We start from the raw sequence: 19,188 nt of genomic DNA, 5'->3' as shown, positions 1-19,188 counted from the left end.
GAGACGTGGTACAGTCAAATGTCGTCCAAAACTGTAAAATGGAGGCCCTCGCCCCTCAGCCCTGCGTTGAGAGAACGTGTTGTTTTGATAAGTACTTTGTTAGTATTTAAAACTGAAATGTTGCCACTATAGTACACCATGGCAGTTACCATAGCTCACTAACTTGTTATGGTGAATTATGTTGTAATTGTAAATCATTTTAAAGTTCAGAGTGATAGATTTTGAAGAGGATTGTATATTTTGAGTTCTAGCATACGGAATAGAAAACTTAAGATGAAATCTTTTGAATGCATAGCACGAGAGTTATTAAAACAGTTTGTATTTTATACACAATAAAGACTAAGAATCTAATAAAATTCCCAAACTCAAATAAGTAGCTGGTAAGTGTGAGCATCTGGTTAGTTGGTATGTTTTATGTTGAATTAAGATAATTACTAAGACGCTAGAGAGTTTCCATTACACATATAAGTGCAGAAACATTTAAAAGTTTCATATTACAAGGAAGATATAGCGGTTGAAACAGCGATAAAGTATACTGAACTCATCCTGTGTAGCAAAGAGAGAACAACCGAGGTATACAGGTTTGAAAGTTCCAAGTTCCGATACGCAAGAGAGAGAAGGACGAGTTCGGGGTTGTTAATTACTATCACACACTGACGGCTAATCACTTTCTTCTTTGTAAACAGTCTCTTGTGATGCGGGCCACAGCTGTGAGATCTTGCAGATTATCTCACTTTATTACACATTAGGTGAGTAGAATAATGACGGAGTTAATGTATGGCTATAAAGTATACAAACCAAACATCTTACCCAACCAGATAAACGTGCAAACGGTTAAGCTGTACTGATTTAGAAATTTAATATTTAATATGTTTTTTTATAGTTTGAAAAAGGAAAACGCTATTTTTGAAAATTTTGTTTACAATAGCCTATACGAATAGATATTTAAATAGATGGTTATTCTTTTAGAGTCACGTTTAAAAATGAATGAGTTTTTAGTGATAAAATAACCGATCTAAACGTACATTATCGGCTTAATAAAATTCGGGGAAAAATAAAAGTCTTACGGTATGGTTCAATTTGTAACCGAGTAATGAGGATTAAGTTGGTTATGAGGTACCAAGTAGGTTAATCGCGGCATCGTAGGGGTCTCTCTCTCTCTCATGGTATGGTATTGGTATCACCAGATGCTGCTAACGATTTCCCCCATCAGCCTCTATCTAATTACATCTCTAGAATGACTTACCAGTAACTATATATCCCTATATATACCGCACCTAGTCTAATGTTCCTCCGGTTAATTAGTTTATTCAATGGGCCGTACTGCTTTAACCCTGTTGCAACACGTAAGAAATATGATATAGTGTTGGTAGGAAAAAGTAATACAACGTACATTTGGTGCCGATTATATAAAATTGTCTTAGCAATCTCTCATTAAACTAAATAAACATTAGGGGTTTTTTACACAAACATTGTTGTTTTCTTATTCAAACAACCAACAATGTCCCGAAAATATTCAAGATTTCGAGTTCTAGGCCCAGCACATCGTTATGTCCAGGATTCAAGGAAATTCGATTTCCAAATATTATTGTCGTTAGTTACCTAACTTATATTTATGAAATAACCAGCGGTTTTAGTTAACAAATTAAAAATTGTATCATTATTGTTGGCATGGTTTACAACATTAACTGCACGTACGAGTACATTCTAAGGACTTGAGAGCACACCGAACACCGCTGGATGCATATTTGGGCAGCAATCACGTTAAAAGAAGATGTATTACAACTGTCAATAAATATATATATATATATACAAATTGAATATCCAAATTATAAAAATAATTAGATCGAATTTAGCATGCAAACAATAAACATTTAAAACTAATTTTCACAATAAAACATTATGTAGAGGTAATAGTTCAGAGTCTAATTAAGTATAAAAGTAGTTTATCAATACTAGTGATGCATTTAGATTGCTTTAAATATTTGCATACTTAACTTAATGAAAGATTTAACAGAAAAATATACTATAACAATTGGACATGGATAATCTTTAAACATTTGAAATAAAACCCAACATCCCTCGCATTTATAGGTTACTTATAATTACGTCCCAATAATCTTAACTCGGCAATACCAAATATATACGCTGTACGTTACGTAACATACGGAGGGTATCGTATAATACGGCCAAATCAATAAACACCTAGGGAAAGGTGTGTGATTTAAAGGCGGAGCGGATCAGGCATTATGTAAACGCTTCAACTGGAATTATTTATCAACTGTTTGTTACGTAAAAAGGATCGTGTTTCCTCCCAGTTTATTCCACTATCTGTTTATCACTTTTTTAGTCATTATACATGAACAAAATATTTTGGCTAATAGGCCTATAATAAAAATAACTAATATTTTTTATGTATAATGTACCAACAATTATATGAGCAGAAAACATTACAGAACCTAACAAACAATCATCCTTCAAGATTATTAGTTTTAAAAATCTCCTTTTGAATAATAAAGAGATACAATTCTTATAACCTAAACGTAACTTACAAATAAAAAAAAACTTCATTTTATATGATGCCATAATACTTTACTCAATTAATATAAAGATAAGATGTTATGTTCTATCCTATACATTTTACCTACTCAAATCTACCTCTAGTGTCTCAACAATAAATTTCTGCCACCTAGTTCTTACCACAATTCAACATAAAAGATGCTATACCAGATAATATGCAACCTTGTACTATATTTAACATTTTTAAAGATAAATCTCCCTCCGTATTTTAAAAATTCACGACTGATATAAAATAAGATAGTGCACCATAATTGGCAAATACAATGATCCAATTACAAAGTATGAAGGTATATCTGCAGCGGATTTTTATGCTATAGACTACATTTCTCACCAAAGTCCTCGTGCATATTTCCTTGTTCCTGACTACACCGTATTCATATTGTCTCGCAGTGTGTTGTCCAACTAGGTTAATCGCAGCTTAGTCGCGTTATCTGCAATCTTCTTAGTCACTCAGATATCATAAGCATTTGGCCTGTGATAGCACTAGATCATTCGACTAGTATATTATGCTGCACACTATATGTATGTTTGTTTTTTATCTGGCAGGGCAAGTAAAAATATTAGCATTTTGGAATGAGGTGCAGGAGGCTGCGATGATATATCTTACTTATATGAAAAATTACATGTTAAACCTGCACAAATGGGCTTAACTTACATTTTCATTCAATTTTGAAAAATGTATATATCTACCATGAAGCTTCTCTGCTTTTTACTCGTACTTAACTTATTTTTAATAAATTGAGGTGACAAAGATAATTGTGAAATGATATATTTAACTACGAGAACCACTCTTGACGTTCCAGACACTGCACGTAGATTGACAGTCTTACTTCAGCACATCACCATTCCTGATACAAACTAGCTGAATTATTCTCAGATTTTCTGATCACTTAATCACCCGTGCTTGTCGCAAATCCATTCGTGATCATTTATTATTGACACAAAAGCCCATTCGGTCTGAAACCATCACGGGCGTACTATGTTGACATTTCGATTGGATTAAGTTAGAAATAGCTATTTAGCAACTTATTTAAATCAGGTTTAAGAACAGACATATTATTGTACATTGAGGTGTTTACCTTTCTGGTGAAATCTTTGTAAGAGGCATTTTTAGGAGTGCATTGGTTAGTATTATACTAGTGAATCTTCAATAATTTATAAACCATTAAGTCATTTAATTCATCTTTAAGTACGTTTGTAAAGGACATCTCTTCATTGATGGTATTTATTAAGAAATTGGAAATCTTTTTGGTATACAAAGATACCATGGTATCTTACCATAACATCTTACCATAACATAGTACATGTTACTGATAGAACATATTTACGTCTTTAGCTACAATTCATCCTCTAAAAATGTTATCCACGAAAAAGGGGGTTTCCTACCACTGTATGGAAATGATCCCATTGCCATACCTGTAAACAGTACGCGAAGTAGCTCATTGCCCCTCTAGAGCGGGAATGGATTACTGCCACTGGCTAATCAGCTGATTTACTATAGTTGTCGATTCTAGCCCAATCACAGCCACGGATCCGGAACGTTAGTTAATAACCGGCGAGCAACATAACATAACATAACATTAGATAACATAACCTTAAAAAACAAACCTAACCTAAATGACATTGTATATACACCTAAAAAGTTAATCTATGTGCCATTGTTTAAGTAAAAAAGTAAAATGGATAGAGACGAAGACAGTGGGGTCTATATCACGTGACCCACGTCGGAGTAACTTTATGTGAAGACGAGGGTGGACCGATGCTTCTAGGTGTCGAGATTGCTTCGGCAAAAAACCTCAAACAAACAAACCCAACAAGCAAAAAAAAAAAAAAAAAAATTGTAAGTAAATTATGATGGTAGGATAAATCGCGAGTTTATTACGAGCACAATCAGTCTTTGCCACTCTCAAAATCTATGGCCACACTCAATATACAATATAGCTATTCTCTATAACTTGGCTGATAGGTATTACAAATACTAGAGTTGGTCTTTCCAGTTAAAAGAGTTAATAGTGTTAATGTATTTTAGTTTGCTTGACTAATAGCTTCATATTCAAAGTAATTTATAGCAAAATTATCAATAGTCACGGTTTGGATAGAGACGAAGACAGTGGGGTCTATATCACGTGACCCACGTCGGAGTAACTTTATGTGAAGACGAGCGTGGCAGCCGTGCACGTCACACGACACGCCACACGCGATACGACCCAGCAGGTAAGTATCAATATCCCAGGCAAGGCTGATGATTGTAGTCATGTCAAAGGTACGGCGAGGTAGAGACGAAGATAGTGAGGTGACGTGACTATATAACGTGATACACGTCGGAGATACTATATGTGAAGACGAGCGTGGCAGCCGTGCACGTCACACGACACGCCACATGCGATAAAACCCAACTAGTACAAATATCTAAGGCAAGACTGATGATTGTGGTTACAGTCAATCTCCCTCTGTTTCGCTATTAACTTACTTTGATACCTTCCTCGTTGCACTATATGTTTCTTAAACTATACAAGGACGGCATCATTATGAGTTAACACTTTGACAGAGTGTGATGCAAAGTAAATAATTTTACTAAGGCTGAAAAAATTTCTGGAGGACGATTGGACATATTGAAACAATGCTAATACCAAATCTATGTATAGGTTTAAAAATTAGTTAAGAATTAGTTCTCAATCAAACAATACGTATACATATTACATTTCATGGTAGGTACCGTTTGACAAATAGTAACCTGTAGTAAAAATGTAGCATATTTCCTTTGAGCCATGGATGATCTTAAAGATTGTAACGTGACTCTTACCAATTACAAAAATTAGCTTCTCTATTTTCTATTCCAACAATATTTGTTTACCTATGAAATTTTATATGCTTTAGTTTTAAAATCGTGCATTATATTGCATCGTTATTTTAGCTGGAAATTCCTAACTGTAAGCCAACAGTCTACGTAAATCTTAAGTTATTAAAAAGTTATTAAAGATTAAGTATGATTAAATGAAAGATTATGTCTTTGTATTAAGTTGATTATTATTTGTACTATACAGTATGTTACAATATCAATTTAAAAACATTTGGTTCATGTTAAATGTATAAATCGTTGATACGAATAGAAAACGTTCAGGAGGTTATTCTTAACCATGATTTATGTAGGACTACACAAGAAGCATCACGATCGTTGAAGCTATCTATTCCCAAATATTCAAGTTTTGGATTGCGTGTTCAACTCCCACGTTTCTCCTCCAGTAAGACAGACGGACAGACGGACAGACAGACATGCAGGTGGTATCAGACGGCAAGCTCCTCTCTTGTACTTATCTCCGATATAGGTCACGTGATCATATATACACTTACAGTAGAAACATACTGTTGCACAGATATCTCGTTAGATCTATTGTTTCATTATATTGTCCATGACACAATATGTGCTTTGTCTCATAGACAGCTTTAGTCTTTCCTATAATTTGCTATAGATTTCCTACAATGTTCTGTTATCGTTACATTTCTTGAGGTAGTGGTTGGGTTTGTGCTTTTAAAAGTGTCTAGGGAGTTTGACTTTACTTATTATTAAGCAAATTCAGTTAACAAAATATGTTAAGTATGAACTGTCATAAAATAGCCCGTTAAAACTGGTTAAACTCCATTCAAACAAGCAGAATAGGTTTACACAAATAAATGTAGCCTAAATTTTTTCCTTCTTAACAACGAATAAAAGGACGTCATAGCCCAGTAACCTTAGAATTTGTATTCGTTTTGTAGTTAATATATGTACACATTACAAAAGCAATTTAACTAAATTACAAATTGCAAAACAAACTATTTTGACAACATAAACGGCCAAATTTGTTACAAGGTGGTACTTGTTAAAATAATTCAATGAACGAATCTCGATGAACCAATTAAGCTGATAAATGATTTATCCTACCAGAAATATATCACTACAATAACAATCACTCCACAAGAACTAACAGGACGTCAACGACAGATAGGAAATTGGTAGAGATCTAGTGCTGTAGTGCTGTAGTGCAGATGATGACATTAGACGGTAGACTGTAGACGTCATCGCGATCACCGCATTAGACTAATCTGAGTGGCATACTAGCATGCCATTGCCATAGCACACAGCCAATTAAACTGGGACTGACGTCATACCAGACCAAGGTTGGTAGAGAGACTCTCTCTATTATAATAATAATGCATTCTATTAGGTTGGCAATATGAAACTTTATGAAAAATTATTAGTAGAGACAAGTATCAAACATTTCGTATCCAGGTATACCACTTCTATTAAAAGGTATAATATGACTTTAACATGACCCATATTCCTATAAGCTATTTATAAAACAAGGTTGATCCAAAATGTTATCACATAACTGTCTCGCTAAGGGAAAAAACGTGATCAGATTTGAAAAATTGTGTTATTAATACTAAAAGTATATTGTTTTATTATATTCGTGGTACAGGTCCAAGAGAAGTTCCCAATTATGTGCACAACTTATTTATCTGAGATTTATTCCATGTTCAAAATATATCCCAGTTTATTTTACAGTGCAAACAATATTATATTGATTAGCACATTAATGTTGGCACTCTAATGAGATATTGTAAACCCAAGGTCAGTTGGATAACTCAATAGCTTAAATGTCAATGTTGATAGTTCATATGTCAGACTTATTACCATAGAAGGTAAAGAAACATTGATCTAATCACTCAATAACATCATACAGTTTTTCGTAGCTGTGCTTTTTCAAAGGTTATAAATATCACAAAATAAATCTTGCACTCAACTCATCAGCAGACCACGCCCCGTCATCCATCCACGGTAGTTCTTGCTGCTTCCCGCCACTTAGGGTAATTTAGTGATCGGAGTAGAAATTAAATCCCGCGGCTAGCAGAAGCTTAAAGATATCCATTGTGCATTCAACATCTACCGCTTAAATTCTGAGTTATTCAATTGCAATGATTATTTTCACCCCGTAATAAGGTACTAAATCAGAAAGGTTCCGTCATTACTAATTAATTTTGAATACAATCCAGTATTATTCATTGTACATGATATAACGAGTTACAAAAAAAAAATTGTCGGTTTCCCAGCTAATCTAATGATATTCTGGTGATATAGATTATTATTTGTTAAATTATGATAAGGTATAATTGTAAATAAACGTGAGGTTACTGAAACCAACTCGTATTATAATATTTTGTTGTACACTAATAGATCGCACAGCAATAAACAAAAAATAATTTCAGGAACTTGATGCGAGTAAAGAATTCGAATTTGAATTCATAACGTATAGTATATAATGTATATCATCTAACTAGACAATATACATGAGTAAAACATACTAATCTAATATGTTTACTGTTAATATACTAATCTACTATCTACTTTAACATTAAAAATGTTTAAAACTTAATCAAACAATACCCAACTACAATTTTTCAATTCGCAGCTAATTTATAATGAAAAATACTAAGTTGAACAACTGGAATTTAATTAACACTTAACTGGTAGGAAATAATAATAAACATTGATAGGAAAGTAAAAACAACAAGGTGGGTGCAGGGTACAGGGTGGTGTGATGAAATTATTGTGTTCGGGATTAAGAGAAGAGAGTTGTCGTGTGTTTTTATTGCCTCGCTTGCTTATTTGAACAGATAAAACACATTTGTTGGCGGATGGATTTTGTTGTTGTTGCTGTTTATGTTTTATCGCCTCCGGAGCAGCGTTTGTCATTTAATGGCCAATTTGCGACCGTGTTAAATGATCAGTGTTCTCACACCAACGGACAGACGATTTAAATTACTTTCCTAATAAAAACAAACTGCTGTTAGTCCCGATGGTGATACGGTGGCCGTTGTTCACTTGTTTTTATTAGGTACTTTTCTGGCAATTCGGTCGTTAGTAATATGGCGAAATCGATTTAACTCGTTCCGGTTGTAGTCTATTTGTAGCACTCGCTTTAAATGTAACGTTTATTGAAATATTTTGATACCACGGATCGAACTTGTTTAGATAATTACTAAAATATTTAAAACCGTTTAAAGAGTACGGGTATTTATTTATGCTTTATCATTTTTATTTGCAACAATCCCCATACTGTCTCTTTTGAACAGCTATTTAATAATAATTACATCGATAAAATTCAAACAATTGAACCTCGGCGTAGTGACAAGACAATCTTAGGTTAGGCATCCTTATTGATTAATATTCGTTGTGTTGTCAAACAGCTTTTCAAAATGTACAGATATAATATAAGAGTGAACGTTTTCATGAATTTATTGAATAGTAAACATATTAAAATGTTTAAGATTATTATTATTTATTTAAATTTTCCAGGTGAACCTAAGCCTCGTATTGCCGTAGATTTGCCTTCTTCAGTTGATCGTTTTATTACAATTGTTAGAACAGAGATATTTTTAGGATACTGGTCTTGCTGTTAACATTACACTTGGATATGTATTACATGTTAACAGTGTATTACATTATAATTGATTTTAGAATTGATACGCCCTCGGATTAGATCAATAACTTTCAGACTTGGAAAGCACTGTAATTCTCGTGTACCCAATCACTAAAAAGAGCATTGACAAATTACTGTTCCATTATTTCGGCTGAGAACATAAATTACTTATGGAAACAATAAAGGTTCGTCTAATCCAAATCATAATACCAATATCAATAGACTGTTGTGCTATAGAATAGTGAGTCGTCTGTTGCGAAGCATTCCAAACCAACATTGGTGGATGATAGGCCTACGAGGAAAGCCTACTGGACGAGGCAGACTTACACACGATACAAGCTCGCTTCGATTAGGAGATCGATTCAACCTGTCCAACCCAATCCTCCTCTGAACTTCCCTTCGGCAATTTCAGATTTGATCTCGTAAAGTGTTTGAGACCTGTGTCAAACTTTTGTTCAACTAAAAGTTATCTATTTCGATATCAAAATTTGTATGTTAACCGGTTCAACGATTATTTTTAATTGTTATTGAGGTGTAAATGCTTTAAACATATATTTTTATCACCTTTGAATACAGCAAGTGATAGTACGGATTCTCCATATAGTTGTAGGATTGCCCATTTAGGTGACAATTTTATTTACAATAGAAGCATATCGTACGAGGAAGAATATGTAATTTGTGTCTTCTGAAATGTATCTAAAACGAAACTACACACCCTTTATAAAAATAATGGTTCATAATTTATTTTTGGAGAGGTCTTTTTGTGGCATTGAGGTTACTCTAGTAACTAAAGAATAAACATTTTATATTCCTGATAGCCTTAATACCTTAAGAACTTACTTGTCGTTGAATATTTACATCCTTATAATGCCACCGAGTATTTTAGGCACAAAAACATGTTTTACAACAGTGAGAATAATGAGTATGAATCACTTTGGTAAATCAAAAGCATACATTAATATGCTGCGATTGCCTAATCCACATTTATTGCAGAAATTAAAACGAATAAGAAGGACTAATTTCATTTTGGAGAAAGGATAATCCTAATCACTTATCAAGGGGCTGCAATCACTGGTGGATTAGCCGAGGCAGATTTGATCCTGGTAATCTGCATACTCCTCTGCCGCCTACTACTCCTGTCGGGATGATAAAACGTCGTGCCCGTCGACCAACCGGTCAATACTGATGTGATACCGCCACCGGCGACACAGAGGCTTACTGAATTAATAAATGTTTATTGGTGATAAGAATTGCTCAAATGGCATTGTCTGCTTAAAGTAGGTACTTAATCTATAAGTTTAAAAAACCAGTCCACGAGTATAACTCTTCTCTAACTAGCCCACACAAGAGCCCTCGGGGCTAAAAACACCTTTACCGAAGATATAACGATCCAACGTTTTACAGATATATTAAGTATATTGAGAATAAAATATTATGAAATCAAAATTTAACAAATTGGAAAATTAAAATGGTTAAAGTTTATCAATTTCCCTTTTTCGGTAAGGTTTTATTAATAACTTTGTTGGGTAAGTTTATCCGCGTGTTGGTCAGAGAATAGGGTCAATTGTCATAATTGGAAATGCACGAATAAACAGTTTTTTTGCATAAACTTAAGACATAAACGTACTGTACTAGGTTTTTATATAAGAATTGTGATAACCACAAAAATTTACCAGTGTTGCTAGTACAGTAGTCTCGCGTACTAATTTTTATGTAAACGTAACAAACGTATTTTTATGGCTTTCCTGGATTTCAGAAATTGGTTCCTGGACAGAAACCCTATATTTCACTGTGACTCCAACGTAATTGAATTGAAGTAACTCATATTTGTAATTACCTGATATACGAACCCCGGCCAAAATCCCACAATTTTACGTGTTAAATTTACGCACTAAAACGTGTTACTGTATCAAGCTGATTTCAGAAACAAGGAAATACTGTGCCGGTATTTCTTTCTGGCAAGTGCATGTGGTTTGGAGCCAAACAAACAAACATTGCCACCACCGTTACTGTAAATTACAGGCCGAACGCGTCAAACTTGGGAATTATCGACCCATAGCGATAATCCAATCATTCGCTACGCACAAACCATTAGCCGCCGCCCCAACGTCGATTGTTGCCGTTTGTACTTCTTGCGGCAACTTCGATAAATGTATCGTTTTGTGTAGTCAAGCACATTTAAATACTTTCTAATCGTGGCATTTTCAATCACAAAATGGACCCATATTTCTTACTTTATCATAAAACTCTTTTTGTGTAAACTTGTGTTTGTGTGGATTTTAAAATACGTTCTATCTGCAATTTATGAATATATGATCTAAGTAGACAAGTAGGAGTGAATATCTCGTCAATTGTATCCGGATCGGCAATCGGGACGATCTGATCAAGCTATTGGTGATACATTGTCAAAATGTAACAAAACTGAACTAAAATGACAGAATACTACATTTTCCCTTTATATAATTAAGTTTTTCACACCAATAACAATATTTAGAGCAGTCACTCAATGCCATTAATTATATAATAACAAAATTAAATGATACTGAGTCAAAGTTAAATTAAACAGAATGTAAAACAGGGCAGCAGCTGTACCACAGTGAGTTTTGTTAAAATCCAGAATTGTTGTTGAATGGAGGGCTTAGCATTTAAAGGTAGGGTTCAAAGTTTAAGCTAGGCACGCAGAAGAATTAATCTTGCAATAAAACCTTGGGAGGCTGCCCATAAAGTAGTGTGGACAAAACAAGCTGGGCTGGTGGCTGGTTGTTATGTTTAGTGTCGACACAGAGTCTTGTCGTTTATGAGCTGAGTTTAGCATTAGCAGCAGTTACTGTAGGCCTACACGTGGAGAAGTGATGCACAAAGTTATTCCTAAACTCAAAGTCTGTAGCTTCAATTACGAATAAAGTGTACCACATTTAGTTATACATCAATAAACAGGCAACAGAGGGACAAGCGATGTGAAAAATCAGAAAACATTAGATCATTTTAATTGTATGTCAGAGTTTAAAATAACAACTTAAAGGCAACAAGTGTGGGATGCGATGGTTTTTGAGAAAAATATACATCGAGCTCTAATCATTGTAAAATTCAACGAAAAGTTTGATCAGGGCAAACTTTAGTTCGTATTTACACAGGAGTACAACGGATAAATATACCAAATATGTTGGAAGTATTTTGAGCTCATATTATTGTAGAACACTTAAACATTCTGCACGACTTTTGAAAAGTGTTTGACCTTTACTGCTCCATAAACAGAATTTCAAAGCACCATTATAAATATTTTCATCACTAAAGTACACGGTGGCGGTGGCGCCATTTCACGTAAGGGCTGTTTGCCTTAACCCTCATAATACCGAGCTCTCAGCGAGCGTGGTCTTTTAAACGTCAAGATGTCACGTTCATCGTCAGCGTTCTAAAATTAGTTTTGAATATTTAAAGCGGTCAGCCTCCCACAAAGGGATGTATTATCGCGGTGGTGGGGGGGGGCTGGTGAGGTATAAAGGTAGGGGGCGGGGGCTTTGGTCCCGTAACGAACCACGGCCAGGCTTACCTTTGTTTTGTCTAAATACCGCACAATTGTATCGTACATTTACATTTCAGCTTGTTTTCCTTTATCATGACCGACGGCAGATAATAACTCGCCGTGGGACCGCGGGACTAAGGTTACTTTAGCGCGCAGTCGGGCGAGAGGCTACCTTTTATACAATATTTAGCGACCCCTGGAGAGGTAACGAAGAAGCCGTTTGAATGAAACTGATTCGTCTTGGCCTAAAGCTTCTTTGATGGTTAACATTCCGCAATAAGTACCTCGTTGTGTAGTTTATATTTCGGTTTACTTCTCTGTGGTATAGTCGCATGTAGATTCACTTAAACAGGCAATCCAAATTGTGATTTACTATTTATATGACAGAGATCAAACCTTCAGTAGGCAAGAGTTACTGTTGAGCATATTATTATTAATAAAATATTAAATACATTTTCCGCGTGACAAAAATCTACACGAAATCACAATTAATACAAATTTGCATTCTATGTTGCTAAATACGCGTATAACACTGTAAAACGATATGCTGGCACCCCTATCGGGCAAATGTACACTAGTCGCTTTGCACATAAGTACACATCGTTTATTGAATGGGAGACAAATTTTTAGTGGAATTATAAATGATAAGTTTGTTAAATGCTTATTTTGATTAAACAGTAAATAATTTCCAGAATAAAAATTACACCTTAGTTTCATGATAGTAAATAATTACACCGTGGTTTGTGTAATATATTTGCTTAGTAATAAACACGATAAATATAATATAATATAGCATTGAAATACGATACAAGAGGCACTAAACATAACCACAATTCAAAACGTTATTATCTTTCGAAACTACAAATAAAGCCGTTATCCGAACAATAACATTAATAATGAAAAGCCCGTTTGAATTATGAAGTCGTCCGCAGAATAAACCGATTTACTATTTGCCACATGAAATGTTACTCTACCAATAATGGGGATCACGGCTAGCCAATCCTCGTAGAGATAATATGCATAAAATCCGATCCGCTTTAAAATATTATGTCGTCATATATACCAAAACCGACCCGCAAATAACACAAGACTGTTTTGAATGAGAGTAGTATAATGGCAGTGGTGGGGGGAGTGGAGGGAGGGGGCCGTGGTGAATAAACAGCAGACCGCAATGTTAATGCGATTACGTAAAGTTTTCATCCCCTCCCCCTCTCCCCCCCAGGCCGGGGACAGTGGACAATGCAAGGTATCAGGTAGCCGCTGAATCACATATATGTAAACCACACACACTAATGGATCTGGGGACACTCTAACTTCTAAGCAATCTTTATACAGTACAGCAGGGCCACTGCGAGGGAACAAATCATTATGAAGGTCCAGCAATTTGGACGGTCGGTGCTGAAAGTATGGAGTAAAAAGATTTTTCAAGAATCGATTCTTTTGCATTTTAATTTGGAATTTAAGACAAACAAATTTAATGCTATTTCAAAATAATAACGATGGAGACAACACTGAGTTTGGAAAGCTTTGAACCTTTACACCTCTGATGATGTATGAGAGGTGATGACATAGCAGTGTTTGCTGATCTCCCTTGTACATTACCGTACTATTTATACTTTTTATTGGTACAACTCATCTTTACGGAGTCTGACAACAAGGGAAACTGAAGTAATATTTTTAAATAATTGGGAACGCTTCAATCGTCAAAGTGACACTATAAAGAGAGCCAAACATGTTTCTAAACAAACGTACATTCACGGAACAGCCGTTCGTTTTCATTTCCAAATATCAAAATCAGTGGTAAAAGATTAAGCATCCGAAGCTACAAAGAGCCGCTGATGGAATCACTGACTGTTGGGTAAGGGTAAAGGGCAAAGATGACTACAGAACAGAACATAACAACCGCAGTAGCGACTACGACTGTTTGCTTTATTATTCTCTGTTACTTTGCTATACATCTTTGATCCCTTCAACCTACGTTTCTTTGTCTCTCTCCGCACACAATACACATTGTCATAAGGATTAGTCTCTCTGCCCTCAAGTGGAAAAAGGAATAAAGCTCGGATTACAATTATATTGCGAGGATACATTTTTTTCAAAAATTAAAACCAGAATATAACGTTACAATTTAAGTTAGCTTATCCTTATAAATCGGTTGGAAAACTATATATTCATTTGGAGGAGTAAACGCAACTATGAAAGAAACATGACATAGTTGAATATTTATAAAACTCATTGTTTTAAGTGGAAAAAATAATACTACCTAATATATCATGGTATTTCTAATAAACAACATTAAAATGAACTCAAAGTTTTAAGTTCTTAGATTCGTTCTAACTCTTCAGGTTAGTTAGACAGAAAGAACAGCCTAATGATCTTTAGAAGCAAGAGTTTTATGTTCTCCATATAAGTATTGTGCAGGGAAAACTCATCGGGTAATAATGATTGATTAATAATCTGCTGAGGGCATAGTTTGAGATTGCTATAGCACAGAGTGTAATACGGTTAGTGCATACAATATATTTTGTTATTATCTTTCTACTTAAATTCCTAAATTAAATTACTACCAAGCATAAGAAGGTATTCGGCTTAAGTAAGAACTAATCTGTTACGGTTAAGATACTAATATATTTACTGCATATTTATTTTGCTAATATATTTTTGTAGCTGAATACGTATAGAGTCGTGTGGTGCACAGTGAAGTGGATACAACAGTACAACAGTACAATCCCAGGCGAGGAGTCGGCACAACTCAAGACGGCCGTGGCTGAGCCAATACCTCCTGAATTATAGCTCCACCGATAAAATCAACAAACGAAATTTATAGACCGAGGTTGTTTAAATGCCTCTTCACAAAGACTGACGAGACACAATTGAAGAGCCTCGAGGAAAAGATTTCTTACAATTACGGTTTAATCGAGTGGACGGAAAATAAAGTAAAGGGACTTCAAGATTCGTTCGAGCAGTAAAATAAATCCCCGCGATGGGAATTTCACTAATTTCGCCTAAAGAAAGGGATATCGGAAAATGGCCAAATCAAGTTGTGCTTGGGACTAGTTATCACAAAATACTCTACCGCATAATCCGTAAAAACTTACACTTGTTGTGTGTTCAATGCCATTAAACCTATTGTGTCGTTTACTAGTTTAGTTTATCGGAGCATTGATATCAGGTGGTGGTCATACACTATCGGATAAAGTGTAGGATTGATCAGTCTGCCGTCCTTTGCACCAAACAAGACTGTGTGACGTATTTACAGATTATTAGATTGAATCACTGCGAGGGAAAGTTTGGTTTGTAGAAGAGGAGTTTCAATCTTGACTGACATTCATGCATTTCTTAAGCTACTACGTTAAAATTTCTACTTTAAATATGTGTTAAATAGTATGTCAATCAGGCTTTTTGTAGAACTCAAAAACACTCTCGTCTATGTTTTTGTGAGGAACATGTCTTTTACACTGACCAATGATAAGTTAATTTTAAGTTATAAAATGTACGGATAATTGGTCTATGTAACTTATGAGTGTATATAAATTAGGAAATAACGATTAAAGTGCAACGATTAAGAGTTATATAAGTTTATATTTTAAAATGTACTATGAAAGAAATACTAGGATTGACTTACTAAACAACAAATAAGTAAATAAATAGGTGACCAGTTACTAATTTAACGATATTAGAATTATATACCACATAGATTTTTATTCACTTGTTATTGTATTTTAAGATAGCCCCAACTACTCCACTGTTAACTCCCCTATATGCAATTAAGCTGCAGTTAACTTAGTTAGTCAGCAATTGGCGATGTATTATGCAGCATATGGCTGTTGGTTGTTGGGTCTAACCAACAGACAACTCCGCGACCACTCGCCACTCGGGCTCTGCCCTGCAACTGTATCCACGACTTAGACATTTATAGTTTTATAGTAGTTATATTTTTATACTTTTTAATAGATAGCCCAATAACTGATCGCATGTGGGTCAAGAATCAACCTGGCTTGGAATTAAAAAAACGACCTCCAGATTTAGAGGCAATCATATAACTACTCAGCTTTCCAGACAGTTGGATAAACCATGTGGTTGTGGTACGGTATGTACTCTCAACGTTTCTGACATATAATATAATAGAAAGAGTTATGACATAACAAGTAAGTAATGGAAAAGTAGCAGCATCGTACAAAATTGGGAATTAAAAAAGTAATAATTAACTTTCAGAGACATAAAACATTGCTATGCCACCTTTGCAAAATAAAAATATAAATGACGTCAACTTTTAATTACAACTCTTTCGAGGAATGAAAGTAAATGTTCACAGACCAATTATGCCTACATTGTATTTTGATGACAGGGGAACCTTTTATTTTGTGACGAGTTTTATGATCAAGAGTATTTAGAGACATTGCTCGTAAAACGTTGTCACCTAACAAAACTATTTTGTTAAAAATGTATCTTATTTAGACTATCATATTGGTTTTTTAAATAGCTAGATGTTGTCAGTTTGGCAGCAGGTGAGGTCATGCTGCTGAAGGATGGCTTCGTATCTGATCGTGGTCATATCTGCGAGAGTAACTCACCCCATGTCAGCCAGGAGCTCGCGTTACTTATAGTGGTTATGAGACCCCATTTTAGCTGTCTTCTACACGCAATATCAATTCCCTTCTTTCTTACTGTTCACTTATATATAATGTATTCGTATCTTTTGTACCTAATGGTTAATGGATATTTATCTATATTTGTTTAGTATTTGCATTTAGAACAGTTGAATTAGAATTGAAAACTCACTGATAATAAGTGATAAATTATAGTAGATTTAGATGATTTATTTATGGTTCAATGATTCGAACATTATCACAATTTAATTACGACAACCAATGAAATATAACTAAATAAATGTATTTTTAATGCAAATAAAAATTATTATTACAAAAATTTTGAATTTGTTTGAATATGTTATTTTATACCAAAGAGCTGTCTCAACAATCTATAGTCAATGAAAGAACTGTATAAATACCCGAAAGAGTAGTTACTACTTGGCAGACAGGACGTTGTGACCGCGACATCCGCACAAGCAGGTACAATGCTATGTGTTGATTGTGCTTGCTTTCTTGCCGTAACTACTTTAACTCTCACACGGCCGCATTGTACTAAGAGACTAGCTTAACATAGGCTACATATGACTGCAATACTGCTTTGTTCTTATGTAATTGTTCCCTACACAAGTAATATTACTCAATAATCTTTTTAGTCTAAGTTTTAATTTTTGACGGTATGTTCTAAAAGAGTCTCTCGTCTAAATAACATTAGGGTTAAGCTAGCTAATAAAATTCCGTAGAACAAATTATTTATTACAAATAAAGTCAATAGGTTGTGGAACACTTGACTAATGTCGTATTAGGAAGCGATTGTAGTAAAATCCATTTAAACATAGGGTATCAGATGGTTATGCAATGTGCCATAAGCCATCCAATACTAATTACCCGTTTATTAAATGGAATGTTTCAGGAATGCTTTGATCGTTGTAATCTAATGTCAAACTACGAGCGATGGCGGTGAGCTATAAGATATTAAAAGCCAAAATATTTAAAGAGATAACACAATATTCATAAACAATACATACTCTAGTTTGCAACAGAAAAAGCGGTACAGTAAAATAAAACTGTGTGTTGTGGTTTTTGTTTTCACTATTGCTAAACATATCTGGAACTATAAGGTATAACTCATCAAACTGTCAGACAGCGCTCGTGCTGTTTATGCTTGTTATGAAGCTTCTGCTTAGCTTCCCTGGACACGCAACTCACCCTGACTCCCTTCTAGGGTGTCTATACAAAACTGTTACTTTGTAGCTGAATGAAGCTCCTAATACTTACAGTAGGACAGTAGGAGGGAAGGTATAACTACCCTTACTGTCATACAGCGCTCGTGCTGTTTATGCTTGTTATGAAGCTTCTGCTTAGCTTCCCTGGACACGCAACTCACCCTGACTCCCTTCTAGGGTGTCTATACAAAACTGTTACTTTGTAGCCGAATGAAGCTTCTAATACTTACAGTAGGACAGTAGGAGGGGAGGTATAACTACTCTTACTGTCAGACAGCGCTCGTGCTGCTTATGCTTGTTATGAAGCTTCTGCTTAGCTTCCCTGGACACGCAACTCACCCTGACTCCCTTCTAGAGAGTCTATACAAAACTGTTACTTTGTAGCTGAATGAAGCTTCTAATACTTACAGTAGGACAGTAGGAGGGGAGGTATAGCTACCCTTACTGTCGGACAGTGCTCGTGCTGTTTATGCTTGTTATGAAGCTTCTGCTTAGCTTCCCTGGACACGCAATCCACCCTGACTCCCTTCTAGAGAGTCTATACAAAACTGTTACTTTGTAGCTGAATGAAGCTTCTAATACTTACAATAGGACCTCGAACAAAATGTACGAGATCCAATGTTCATTTAAATACACAGCGCTCCATGGACTTTCATTACTTTATATCAAAATACCCTGCCACAGCAAACCTGCAAACAATGTGAATTGTAAATCTGCCTGTGTCAGGTGTTTTTCTTATTTAAATAACGTTAGGTTATTCGAGTACTTAGGTATCAAATGTTAATGTCTTAGTTTGAATGAAATAAACA

At 34.9% G+C, this 19,188-nt stretch overlaps 1 protein-coding gene across 12 annotated transcripts in view; it reads right to left on the bottom strand.

Moving 5' to 3' along the window:
- Positions 1-19,188, bottom strand: part of LOC128986010 (RNA-binding protein Musashi homolog Rbp6) — an 802,253-nt gene that overhangs the window by 73,059 nt on the left and 710,006 nt on the right. The gene's annotated exons all lie outside the window — the stretch shown is intronic.

The sequence above is a fragment of the Macrosteles quadrilineatus genome, unplaced genomic scaffold, assembly GCF_028750875.1.
Source record: "Macrosteles quadrilineatus isolate MER2022 unplaced genomic scaffold, UCM_ALF_1.0 Scaffold_2__2_contigs__length_208266976, whole genome shotgun sequence".
In the NCBI taxonomy this organism is placed as follows: Eukaryota; Metazoa; Arthropoda; class Insecta; order Hemiptera; family Cicadellidae; genus Macrosteles; species Macrosteles quadrilineatus.
Note: the sequence above shows the minus strand (reverse complement) of the source record. Positions and strands in the feature narration are given on the sequence as shown.